Here is a 14090-nt window from a genome sequence, read left to right as displayed (position 1 = left end):
GGTACCTGTGAAACCTCTTCTTAGACTAAATTTCTCTCTCTGTGGAGGGGTAATGGACCTGCTGCGATTAAAACACCTGTGGCTAAGAGGCGGAGTGCTCAGTCAGAAGGCTAATGAATACAAATTTCAAAAAACTGACCACCACATCCAAACATAGACTAAGTGTGAACAGGTGCTGAACCTAGAGTCACCAACTCATATACAGTCAAATAAATAAGGCAGCACACTGCGGCGCTAAAACATGCAAACATGAAAATTGAACTGCATTACTGCACTAGAAATATGAAAAAATGAGAGCGTTTAGCACATAAATTGGCCAATTCATGTGTACCTGGTAGCCACATTAGTGCATCTCTCGTATACCAGGTCCTAAACTTTCCTAAACGTTTATTCTCAGCGAGGAAAGGAAAGTTTAGGACCTGGTATGCGAGAGATGCCCTAATGTGCCTACCAGGTACACATGAATTGGCCAATTTATGCGCTAAATGCTCTAATTTTTTCATATTTCTAGTGCAGTAATGCAGTTCAATTTTCATGTTTCATGTTTGCATGTTTTAGCGCCGCAGTGTGCTGCCTTATTTATTTGACTGTATATGAGTTGGTGACTCTAGGTTCAGCACCTGTTCACACTTAGTCTATGTTTGGATGTGACGGTCAGTTTTTTTAAATTTGTATTCATTAGCCTTCTGGCTGAGCGCTCCGCCTCTTAGCCACAGGTGTTTTAATCGCAGCAGGTCCATTACCCCTCCACAGAGAGAGAAATTTAGTCTAAGAAGGTTTCACAGGTACCCATTCAGATGAAGACGTTTATTCTCAGCGAGGAAAGGAAAGTTTAGGACCTGGTATACGAGAGATGCCCTAATGTGGCTACCAGGTACACATGAATTGGCCAATTTATGCGCTAAACGCTCTCATTTTTTCATATTTCTAGTGCAGTAATGCAGTTCAATTTTCATGTTTCATGTTTGCATGTTTTAGCGCCGCAGTGTGCTGCCTTATTTATTTGACTGTATATGAGTTGATTACTCTAGGTTCAGCACCTGTTCACACTTAGTCTATGTTTGGATGTGACGGTCAGTTTTTTGAAATTTGTATCCACTCCTGGTTTTGGCTTACAAATACTGATGTAAAAAACTGGCCAAATACTGCTAGTGTGACGGAAGCCTAATTCAACAGTTTTTGTTGCTTTTTTGTTTGACTGTTTTTTTGTGTCTTTTTTATGGAACTGACTTAAAACAACCTAGAATTAATAAAAGTAAAAATTGCAATCTAGAATCAGGAGGCATAGGTCCAAGAGGAGGGGCTGGTAGATATGGTGGTGCAAATGGAAGAGGAAGGGGAGGAGTAATTCAACTATGTTTTTGTGGGGGGCTTTTTGAAGGTTTTCTTATTATTTCTTTTGGGGGGATGGTTTCTTTAGGGACCAAATTTAAAAGAACATACAATTAACCAAAAAGGCATCCAAATGAAATCAATGGCAAATAGAGTTGAACACTGGCTGGATGCGGTTGGTATAGTTGTCTAGTTAGCCAAAGGTATGGACAAGTCTTGTGAGAGGCACACCTCGTTAATTTTAATCAATGTTAGCTTTTCCATATTGACTGTGGACAGGAGGATGTGCCTGTCTGTGATCACACCCTCAGCTGTACTAAACAACACAACAGTACACTTGTCGCAGGACAGGCCAGCACCTCCAAAGCACAAAAAGGTGAGCTCAGGCCATATGTCCAATTTGAAGACCCAGGGGTTAAATGGTGCAGACTCATCAGTAAGTACTGTATGTAGAGACGTATGGACATATACTCTTCCACCATGTTGTTATAATGCTGCCTTCTGCTATTACAAACCGCATCAGATGGTGGTGTCAGGTATTGTGGCATGCTCACAAAGTATTGCAGCATTTCGGCCATGCTAACCCAGCTGCGTTGGCAACTTCCTCCTCCGCCTTGTTCTTCCCATGAGCCCCTGCTTTCAGGTGAGATAACCATCAGTAGTATCTCTACCAGCATGTGCTTGTATTCATGAATTTTGTGATCCCACCCCAGTGATGGAAGTAATGATGTTACATTGTCTTGTAGCAGGGATCCAGCAGGGTGGCCACCAGTAATCAACACTGGTAACAATTGGAGCAACTTGGCAGTCATTGCGCAGGCACAGCAACATGTATTGGCTCATTTTTGCCAAGAGACAAAGACAAGCTGTCCTTGGTGAGAGGTGTCACATCTGGGTCCTCTGTATCCCCCTTAGCCATGTTCCAGTGATCCCTGTGAGCAGCTTTGAGTACCACCCTGCTGTGAACACGGTTGTTCCTTCTTCTCATCCTGCCAAACTGTCTCCTGGCTAGAAAGCTGGGTATCTGGTCACTGTTGGGATAGCAACACACCCTGGGAGCCATGCGTAGTCAACAGGCCTGATAAAAGTGTGAATTGGCCCTGCCCCTCCTATGTTAACACCTCATCCATCATGTTTGAAATTATTTATTCCAGCAGGCATACAAATGCTCATATTGGTGGAGTATTCATAGCAGCGCAACAGGACACACACATCCACACTCATTGGTAGTGAAGTGGTGTTGTTCCATAGAGTGACTCAGCCATGCATGCTACAGCTGAAACTCCACTATTGCCTGCTGCTGCACTCACAGTCTCTCCAGCATATGCAAGGTGGAGTTCCACCTTGTTGGTACATTGCATATATGGCTGTGAATGTGTAGAATGCTAGCAGGTGCATAGGATGCAGTGACACACAGGAGACAGAGCAAGGGTTAACAGGTTTTTTTATATATAACAGTGATGAAATAAGCAGGGGGTAAAGGATATGAATTTGCGGATGGGAGAAAGACAAATACAGCAGATAACAAAAGGTTAACAGGTTAACTTATCAGTCTCTGTGCACTGGAAGAAAGTGGCTGGAAGATCCCTTGGTGGTGCGGTAGGCTGCGCGAGATGTCTCCGATCTGGTCCCGCAGAAAGGCGATGCACTGTCTCCTTGCGGTGATGAATCCTCCAGGTCCTTCGGCACATGGTCTCCTGGTCCGGGCACACGGTGGAGTAAAGATGGAGGTCCGCGGCACAGCGGATGAAGCAGAAAGTTCAGTAGACAAGGCCACAGTGGAAGCGCACAGTCCAGCAAACGCAGTCACAGGAGCGGTCAGGTTCTCAATGGGTACCGCAGGGATATGACTAAGCGATGCCTCCGCGTTGGTGAGCGGAGCAAAGATATGCACTCTGTACTGGTCACTACATGGTGCAGATGTCTCTCTGGGCTATGGGTAGCATTTTTTAGCAGTTTTGCTAGCCGGGTGTGAAGGCACAGCTAGCTGGCGTGGGTCCATCGAGAGGGAGTTAACCGTCTCTCTGTTCACAAGCTTGTTCCCAGCCAAGTGTCTCGTCTTCCCGGGCACTCTGCTATTTAAGTCGGACCGCCCCCATCAGTCAGGTGTACTGAACAACTCTGGTCAGAAATCTCTTCCCCCCAGAATAATGGTGACAGCCCTGATAGTTCCAGCCCAGACAAGCAAGAGGGACCGTTGGCCTGGCTCTCCTCCCTACAAGTGGGAAGGCAGGAGTGACGCTGCAATGCAGACAGGTGAGCAGCAGGGTGAGAACACTGAAAGCACACACTGTCCGCACTTTCAGCAGCAGCTCTCACATATATGGGGAATTTCAAGGAAGCTCTGCAAACACCAAATTCAGCACATGCGCTAGGCAACAGATGTGCATCAAGTTGGCTAGGCCCATAGCTGCTAACAGATTTTGCCTGTTATCAAACACCAACCACTCATCTGTCTGCTGTTTGATCTCTTTCCACAGCTCCTGCGCATTGTGGGATTTGTTCCCCAAACAGATGAGTTTCAGAACAGTCTGTTCTTTTTCCTCTGGCTGTGCTGAAGTTGGTGATGCAGGTCTTACTGTGACCAGATGAGGAGGTAGTGGAGGAAGCAGAGTAGGATGTAACCACGATAGAGAAACGTCCAGCAATCCTCGGTGGAAGTAGGACATGAGCTAGAACACCTTCAGCCTCTGTCCCAGCCACCACTATATTTAATCAGTGGACAGTTATGAAGATGTAATGTCCATGGCCATGCTTACTGGTCCACGTATCGGTGGTTATGTGGACCTTGCCACTGATGGCGTTGCACAGTGCGAGACAGCCACCGCCATCAGGTTTTTAAAACTTTCTGTCTCCACCAGCTGGAATGGCAGCATTTCAAAGGCCAGTAATTTGGAAGTGCTGTCATTCGGGACCATATCTCGTGGGTGGTTAGGCAGTTATCTCCGCTTTCTCTCGAGGGTTTGGGGGATGGAGAGCTGAACACTTCCATGGGATGGTGTGGAGATGCTCGGTGACACTGGTGGTGGTGCTGTCATATCCTCTCTTTACGAGGAGGCAGATGACCCTGTTGATCATGAGCAGGAGGAAGAGGCCGAGACCACAGCAGAAGATGGAGCAGGAGGCTCACATCTGTTATGCTTTTTAAAGTGTGTACTCCACCTCATGCTTGCAATTTAGATTTCTTGTCATGCAGGTGATGCTCAGGTTCAGAAGATTTATTCCTCGCTCCAGGTTCTCATGGCACATCATGCAAATCACCTGTCACTTGTCATCAGCACATTGTCTGAAGAAGAGCTACACCATGGAGCTTTTTCAAACTGCCTTTGGTGTGCTCATTTCAGCATTGCTGTGGGCAATAGCAACCTGCTCCCTCTTTAGCTGTGCTGCTGGGGCAGGATGACCACCTCCTCTTTCTCTGAACTGTGCATTTCACTAGGATGGCCTTTACTCCATATAGGATCTAAGACCTCATCATCCCTGCATAATCTTCCACCCAATCCTCATCCCTGCCCTCTTTGCTGGTCTTCACACTACAGAAGGACGCTGCAGTTGACATCTGTGTTTCGTCATCATCTGTGATGTGCTGCGGTTGTCCACTGACTCTGTGTATTAGCACTCCCACGTACTCATCCTCTAACCTAACAAGTGGTTGGGGTTCCATGAACTCAGTCTCTTCCACCTCTGGGGCAGGGCCAGGTGGACGGGCCACAGAACCCGAGCCAGTGGAGTCATCAAGAAGTAGAAGAGACTGCTGTATGGCTTGAGGCTCAGACTGTTTGGCCAATTTGCAACGGGGTGAGGTGGAAGCCAGATGACCATGGTCCTCAGGTGCCAACTCTGCACTTTCTGCAGTGGACCGGGTGGAAGATAATGCAAAGGATCTGGAGGCACTCTCAGCCATCCAATCTATCGCCGCCTCAACATGTTCTGGTTTCGCCATTTGTGTAGCGGTACTCGGCTCTACAAAATGACACAGAACGTCCTGTCGCCTGCGTGCACCAGAGGAAGGTGTTTAATTTGGCATGTAGCAGGCACAGAATGACCATGTCCTCTCCCTGCTGCAGCTACATAACAACAAACAGCAGCAGTTCATCAGAATGGTCACATCCCCTATTTGATGCTCTCATTTTTGGAAGTGGTTTTTAGACACACTATTGACACAGAGAAGGCGGAAGCGCAAAAAAAATTTCTAGGCCCTCAACTGGTACAGACACACAGGCAGAGTAGAATTATTTTTAGGCACATTACTCATATAGATACAGCGGTAGATTAAAATTACTTTTTAGGCCCAGAAACAACTTGTACAGACACAGCGATAGAGTAAAACTAGTTTTTTAGGCACAACCTCAACACATACACACAGCGGTAAAGTAAAATTATTTTTTAAGCCCAGCCACAACTTGTACAGACATAGCAGTATAGTTCAATTATTTTTTAGGCCCACAAATGGCACAGGCACAGTGGCAGAGTAGAATTAGGCACACTATTTGCAAACACACGGCTGCAGAATATAATTATTTTTTAGGGACACTACTCGTACAAACACAGCAGTAGAGTAAAATTTATTTTTGGTCTCGGTCACAACGTATACAGACACACCAGTAGAGTAAAATTAGTTATGTAGGCACAGCCATAACTCATACAGAGCCATAACTCGTACAGACACAGCATTAGAATAAAAATATTTTTTAGGACCCTCCAAGACTTGTACAGACACAACAGTATAGTAAAATTATATTTTAGCAGTTATTCTAAAAAATTACCTTTTTTTGATGGTGTGCAGTGGACTGTCTGATGCCGTATGTTGAGAGGGGCAATCTCAGTGGAATGTGTGTGGGTTCAACTAAGGTAGAAAAACAAGGTATTTAGTATACACACTTAATTGGCAGAAAATGCGGCAATTAGGAATACTAGGGTGAGTATATCTTAATAAAAATGATGATGTTTCTGCAACTTGCAGATTCACAGTGGAGTGAAGTCTTAGTGGAGGGTTTACCTCCTAGATTGGTACTATAAAAGCGGCAGGACTTATAGTCAGTAAAAGAAAAGGTACCTGTGAATTACGGTACTCGTTGTTCCGAGAGAGAATGTCCTTTTACTATAAAGTAATAGAGTGGTACTTATCTCCTTAGTCTTGGGTGATCGGCTTGTAGGAGCGTTTCTGAGCGCGCTGCCCCGGCCGGTGACAGGCGCTCGTGGTGCTTTGCTGTACTAAGCAGCAGCTTGCAGGACCTGCGAGACGTTCGGGTCACGTGACTTCCTCGGTCACGTGATACCCCTGTATACAGTACGGAGTGCGAGAGGAGCCAATAACCAATAATAAGGTTATTGGCTCCTCTCCCACTCCGTACTGTATACAGGGGTATCACGTGACCGAGGAAGTCACTTGACCCGAATGTCTTGCAGGTCCTGCAAGCTGCTGCTTAGTACAGCAAAGCACCACGAGCGCCTGTCACCGGCCGGGGCAGCGCGCTCAGAAACGCTCCTACAAGCCGATCACCCAAGACTAAGGAGATAAGTACCACTCTATTACTTTATAGTAAAAGGACATTCTCTCTCGGAACAACGAGTACCGTAATTCACAGGTACCTTTTCTTTTATTGACTATAAGTCCTGCCGCTTTTATAGTACCAATCTAGGAGGTAAACCCTCCACTAAGACTTCACTCCACTGTGAATCTGCATGTTGCAGAAACATCATCATTTTTATTAAGATATACTCACCCTAGTATTCCTAATTGCCGCATTTTCTGCCAATTAAGCGTGTATACTAAATACCTTGTTTTTCTACCTTAGTTGGACCCACACACATTCCACTGAGATTGCCCCTCTCAACATACGGCGTCAGACAGTCCACTGCACACCATCAAAAAAAGGTAATTTTTTAGAATAACTTGCATTTATTGGTTTTTTACAAGTGCATATATTTAAGCGCGGGTATTACATTACATATTTTCTTGTAGCCTCACTCTCCCGATGTGGTTTGGGATCATACTTGCAGCTGATTTTATGCACATGCACTAGCGCCGCTACAATACACATAATTTCTTCCGTAAATTATATTTTAGGCCCAAAAATGGCACTGGCACAGTGGCAGAGCAAAATTATACAATACATCAGATGCAGCACATTGAACAAAACATAAATAAATAATTATAATAACACTAGATGGCAGCCCGATTCTAAAGAATCGGGAGTCTAGAATCCATATATACTTTATTTATTCAAATGCAAGAATAATACAATTAATAAATAATAGTAAGAAAGAACAAAAAATGGCTGCACTCACCAGCTCTTGACAATTCTTGACAGTACGGCACATTTCTGATTGGTCGCTCGCGGCAGGCGGCAACCAATCAGAAAAGTGCCGCGCACCACGAAGGCATATATCTTTGTCCACCCTGAGCGGGTGTAGGACGCTGGTGACGTCACTTATCTCCGGACATTATCTCCGGACAAAGCCACGGAAGTTGGCACAAATTGCCGGAAGTAGTATTCTAGGCAATTATAGATTAGATTTTAATGTTATCAGTGTTTACCTTTGAATGTTTATATTGTATTGTCCTGTCACCAGCCATGTGTACGATTATCGGCCGAAAGCCTCTCTGGAACCAATAATCACCCCATGTAAAGGTATCTTTATAAGTTAAAGATTCAGAATACTATGACTTTTATCATATCCTGAACAGTCAAGTTTTTTATGAACCGTTAAGGTTTTCTGGTTGAAGTAAAAAAAACTCTGAGTGTTTACAGTTTGAAACCATAAAATGTTGAAAAATTATGTCATTCTTGAGTATATCACTCAATGGTGCTCATAAATGTGTCAAATTTGATCTATAATATACTTTAATATACGTTACTTTAATCTTTAATATACTTAAGAACAGGGCCCCAGACATCACACAGGGGGTCTGAAACACCGCACAGTGGTCCAAAATATCGCTGTGCTCTGCCTGGGGCCCCATATGCTGCCTGGGGCCCCTGTGCTCTGCCTGGGGCCCCCTGTGGTCTGCCTGGGGCCCCTGTGCTCTTCCTGGGGCCCCTGTGTTCTGCCTGGGGCCCCTGTGCTCTGCCTGGGGCCCCATATGCTGCCTGGGGCCCCTGTGCTCTGCCTGGGGCCCCATATGCTGCCTGGGGCCCCTGTGCTCTGCCTGGGGCCCCATAGGCTGCCTGGGGCCCCTGTGCTCTACCTGGGACCACTGTGCTCTGCCTGGGGCCCCATATGCTGCCTGGGGCCCCTGTGCTCTGCCTGGGGCCCCATGTTCTGCCAGGGGCCCCATGTTCTGCCAGGGGCCCCTGTGCTCTGCCTGGGGCCACTGTGCTCTGCCTGGGGCCCCATAAGCTGCCTGGGGCCCCTGTGCTCTGCCTGGGACCACTGTGCTCTGCCTGGGGCCCCATATGCTGCCTGGGGCCCCTGTGCTCTGCCTGGGGCCACTGTGCTCTGCCTGGGGCCCCATATGCTGCCTGGGGCCCCTGTGCTCTGCCTGGGGCCCCATATGCTGCCTGGGGCCCCTGTGCTCTGCCTGGGGCCCCTGTGCTCTGCCTGGGGCCCCTGTGCTCTGCCTGGGGCCCCATATGCTGCCTGGGGCCCCTGTGCTCTGCCTGGGGCCCCATATGCTGCCTGGGGCCCCTGTGCTCTGCCTGGGGCCCCATATGCTGCCTGGGGCCCCTGTGCTCTGCCTGGGGCCCCTGTGCTCTGCCTGGGGCCCCATATGCTGCCTGGGGCCCCATATGCTGCCTGGGGCCCCTGTGCTCTGCCTGGGGCCACTGTGCTCTGCCTGGGGCCCCATAGGCTGCCTGGGGCCCCTGTGCTCTGCCTGGGTGTAGGACACTGGTGACGTCACTTATCTCCGGACATTAGCTCCGGACATTAGCTCCGGACATTAGCTCCGGACAAAGCCACGGAAGTTGGCACAAATTGCAGGAAGCAGTATTCTAGGCAATTATATATTAGATTGGGGCTGTAGACGGCAGCACATACATCACGGGAGATGCTGAAGGTGGAAGCTGCAGCACATCACAGGAGAGATTTGGGGTCGAGGTTGCAGCACATACATCAAAGGAGATGCAAGAAATGGAGGCTGCAGCACATACATCAAAGGAGATGCAAGAAATGGAGGCTGCAGCACATACATCATAAAAAACATTGGACCTGGAGGCTGCAGCACAAACATCACATGAATAATTAGAACTGGAAGCTGCAGCACATCACAGGAGACACTGTGGCTGGAAGCTGCAGCACATTACAGGAGACATCGGGGCTGCTGCTTCATTATTCACCTGTGGGACAGGAGCGTATCACATGCTAACTCTACCCAAGAAGTACATCCTGTCACGACGTAATCCTTCATTGCACACACTGCAGTGCACAGCAGTGAATATTGTGTGCGCATACTTACAGTGCACGAAGGGCTGGCGGCCTGTCGTGAGCACTGCTGTCCCCTGAAAAGTACCTGAGGGTGGGAGAAAAGGTCAAACAGCCCACGGGCCAGAGGATCCCCACTCCTGCTATAAACAATACGTTATAGACAGCGCATCACCTATTAACTTAGGATGATGTGCTACTAACAATTTTTTTAACCATGCATAAAAGTCAAATTACCTGACCAAAGATCGTATAAGAAGAGCAAAACTACACAAATGACTCTTGGTTAAGGTACATTTACACAAAAAGATTATCGTGAATGAGTGTTCCCAGGAATGCTTGTTTCGTGATAATCTTGCAGTGTAACAGGCTGCCGATCACCTGATGAATGCACAAAATGCTCATCAGGTGAAATGACCTTTGTGTTGCATAGAAGATTGTTGCTCTTGTGACCTTGTTGACTATTTGCAGCAAAACTTTTGATGGTTCTGTGATCATATCCCAATATCTTAGCTATATCAAGTGTGCAGCATCCCTCTGTAAGACGTTTCACAATTTTTGACTTTTCAGAATCAGTTCATTTTCTTTTTTGACCCATTTTGCCTGAGAGAAACAAGGTGCCTAATAATTATGCACACAGGGTGTTCATTTCCTTAGGTCACACCGCTCCTCATTATTAATATATACACACTCCAATTTATACAGCTTGGAGTTGGAAATATGCCTAAAAATTATGATATGGTTAAAATACTGACTTGCTTAATAATTCTGCACACAGTGTGTACAAGACCTTAAGTACTGTAATTACATTTGTACAAAAAATACAGCAATTATTTTTTTTCTGTATAGTCCTGTGGAAGGAGCAAACATTGCGGCAGAACCTCTCTACTAAAGTATATGTAAGGCAAGCTGAGACTTCTTTGCTTATTTGGCTTCTACAATATATGGGAGCAGCTTTTTCACATTGAGAGGCTTACTTACGGTTTTGACAGGCATTTGACTACCGAATTCCGTGATATCAGTACCCAGTCCAACAGAACTCTATTGGTATTTTGCACTTTCCTTAGTATGGGAATAACGTGCACTTATAGCAACAGATTTTTCCTTACATTTTCATGATGAAAAGAAATAACATCTGTACATTTAGGCATAAGGAAGGTTTTAGCTACATATTCTTTCATCTTGAGATTCAAAGTCAGCAAGTTCCTATACAGAAACATGGAATAATTGCCATCTTCTAAGCAACTTTATCCTTGATATAAATTGCTCAGCAAAAACATTCAGTGATAACAGATTTTCATCACTAGTTACAGTATGTGTTAAAGGAAAAGCTTTGAACCAGATAAAATGCGTGTTATCAAACCTCACTAGGCTCCACATAAGACTACTAGGGAAGAAGGAAAATATATTCAGTCAGAAGGTAGAGCAATTTTTTATTATGCATTCCTTTATTTCACAGGGAAACGTTTCACCATATTTATGCAAATTAAGACATTTCCCTGCTTATACTAAACTAGGAATAATCTGTAGGTTATATAGTCACCAAAGATAAAAGGAGGTAGTTAGGATGAATCACATCTCTGTCGTAGGCTCCATCTGGAGACTTCATCAATGTTGTCATGTTCAATGAGAATAGCACTGCACGCCGCACTATTCCTCAAGTCAAAATGATGATTGACGCCACAATGCCTTATTATAAGTCAATGAGGTTCATCTGGTGTTGTTGGTGTCTGTCACGTCATAGATCCGCTACGCGTGGTATTTCTGGTTTTCTGTTCTAGAAAACCAGAAATGATATAAAGTGTGAACTTAACCTTACCGTATGGAAACTTTGTATAGATCAATAGTATATGGAAATAAAAGAATCGTTGCAATTAATCCTATCGGAGAAATCAGCTTCATTCTCCAGTAATAGATTCAGAAAGTATAATAATGGATGTAATGTAGGTTTTAATACATAGTAACTTAGCTTTATAGATTTATAAATGGTCTTAAAGGGAACCTGTCAGCAGGATTGTGCACAGTAAGCAACATAGTTTCAGGTTGGCGCTGTTATACTGATTTAAATTATACCTTGGTTGATGCAATCATACTTGTGGTTGTTGCTTAATCTGTATTTGCAGTTTTCAGTTAATGATATGCTCGTGCTTTGGGGCAGCCTGTGGGGGGGGTCTTCATGTGGTGCTCTGCTTAGGTATTCATAATGAAGACTCCTGACAGGTTACTCATCCCTCAGTTACCTGCCCCCTAGTTTACATAATGCATATTATATATATAGATATATATAGATATATATAGATATATATATATATATATATATATATATATACATATATACAGGGTGGGCCATTTATATGGATACACCTAAATAAAATGGGAATGGTTGGTGATATCAACTTCCTGTTTGTGGCACATTAGTATATGGGAGGGGGAAAACTTTTCAAGATGGGTGGTGACCATGGCGGCCACTTTGAAGTCGGCCATTTTGAATCCAACTTTATTTTTTCCAATGGGAAGAAGGTAAGTGACACATCAAACTTATTGAGATTTTCACAAGAAAAACAATGGTGTGCTTGGTTTTAATGTAACTTTATTCTTTCATGAGTTATTTACAAGTTTATGACCACTTATAAAATGTGTTCAAAGTGCTGCCCATTCTGTTGTATTGTCAATGCAACCCTCTTTTCCCACTCTTGACACACTGATAGCAACACCGCAGAAGAAATGCTAGCACAGGCTTCTAGTATCTGTTGTTTCAGATGCTGCACATCTCGTATCTTCACAGCATAGACAATTGCCTTCAGATGATCCCAAGGATAAAAGTTTAATGAGGTCAGATAGGGAGACCTTGGTGGCCATTCCACTGGCCCATGACGACCAATCCACTTTCCAGGAAATTGTTCATGTAGGAATGCTTGGACCTGATACTCATAATGTGGTGGTGCACCATCTTGCTGGAAAAGCTCAGGGAAAGTGCCATCTTCAGTGCACAAAGAGGGCAACAAATCATCATGGAGCAATTTCAGATATCCAGTGGCATTGAGGTTTCCATAGATGAAGAATAACCCCCACTATCTTTGTACCCCTGAAGGAAATTGTCTATACTGTGAAGATACGAGATGTGCAGCATCTGAAACAATGGATACTGGAAGCCTGTACTAGCATTTCTTACTATAGCGCTTCTTCCCCAGTGGCTGTCCATGTGGTACTGATGTGGCACATGGGTGGCACACTGTTGCCACACCTAGTACACAGATGGACACGGATATCTCCGGTACTGGAAATATCAGGAAGTGTGAAACCGGCCTTAGGCCTGTCCCACACGTCCAGATAATTCCGGTACCGGAAAAAATCAGTACCGGAGTTATCCGTGTCCGTGAGCTCACGTAGGCCATCCGTGTGGCACACGTGCGGCAGCCGAGTGCCGCCTGGGTACCACGCGGACCGTGCAGGAGAGACAGCGCTACAGTAAGCGCTGTCCCCCCAGCATGGTGCTGAAGCCGCCATTCATCCGTTCTCTCCAGCGCTCGCTGGGGAGAAGGGATGAAAAATCCTTTTTTTTTTTTTTTTTTTTATGTGTTTAAAATAAACTTTAGGGCATCCTCCCCCCTCCCACCCCCTGTGCGCCCGGCCGCCGGCACTAAAATACTCACCCGCCTCCCTCGACGCTTGCTCTCCGCCCCCCACCCCCTGTGCGCCCCCCCGCTGTTCTGAAAATACTCACCCGCTTCCCTCGTTGGCTGTCGATGCTTCCTGGTCTGACCGCGCCTTCTACTGTATGCGGTCACGTGGGGCCGCTCATTTACAGTCATGAATAGGCGGCTCCACCCCTATGGGAGGTGGAGCAACCTATTCATGACTCTAATCGGCGGCCCCACGTGACCGCATACAGTAGAAGGGGCGGCCAGCACAGAACACTGCGAGGGAGGTGGGTGAGTATTTTCAGAACAGCGGGGGGGCGCACAGGGGGTGGGAGGGCGGCGGACACATAGATCTTTCTTTTAAACATTATTATTCATATCTTCTATGCAGCAAACGCTGCTGCAGAGAAGATATGAATGGCGGCTTCAGCACCATGTGGGGGGGACAGCGCTTACTGTAGCGCTGTCTCCTGCACGCCACACGGACTGCACACGGAGGTCCGTGTGTGGTCCGTGTTTTATACGGACCCATTGACTTTAATGGGTCCGTGTAATACGTGCGCTCCCACGAACACTGACATGTCTCCGTGTTTGGCACACAGAGACACGGTCCGCAAAAAATCAATGACATCTGCACAGATGCATTGATTTTAATGGGTCTACGTGTGTCAGTGGCTCCGGTACGTGAGGAAACTGTCACCTCACGTACCGGAGCCACTGACGTGTGAAACCGGCCTTATATTGTAAAAT

This window comes from Ranitomeya variabilis, chromosome 3, assembly GCF_051348905.1.
Source record: "Ranitomeya variabilis isolate aRanVar5 chromosome 3, aRanVar5.hap1, whole genome shotgun sequence".
In the NCBI taxonomy this organism is placed as follows: Eukaryota; Metazoa; Chordata; class Amphibia; order Anura; family Dendrobatidae; genus Ranitomeya; species Ranitomeya variabilis.
The sequence above is the reverse complement of the archived record's forward strand: the minus strand, read 5'-3'. Positions refer to the sequence as shown.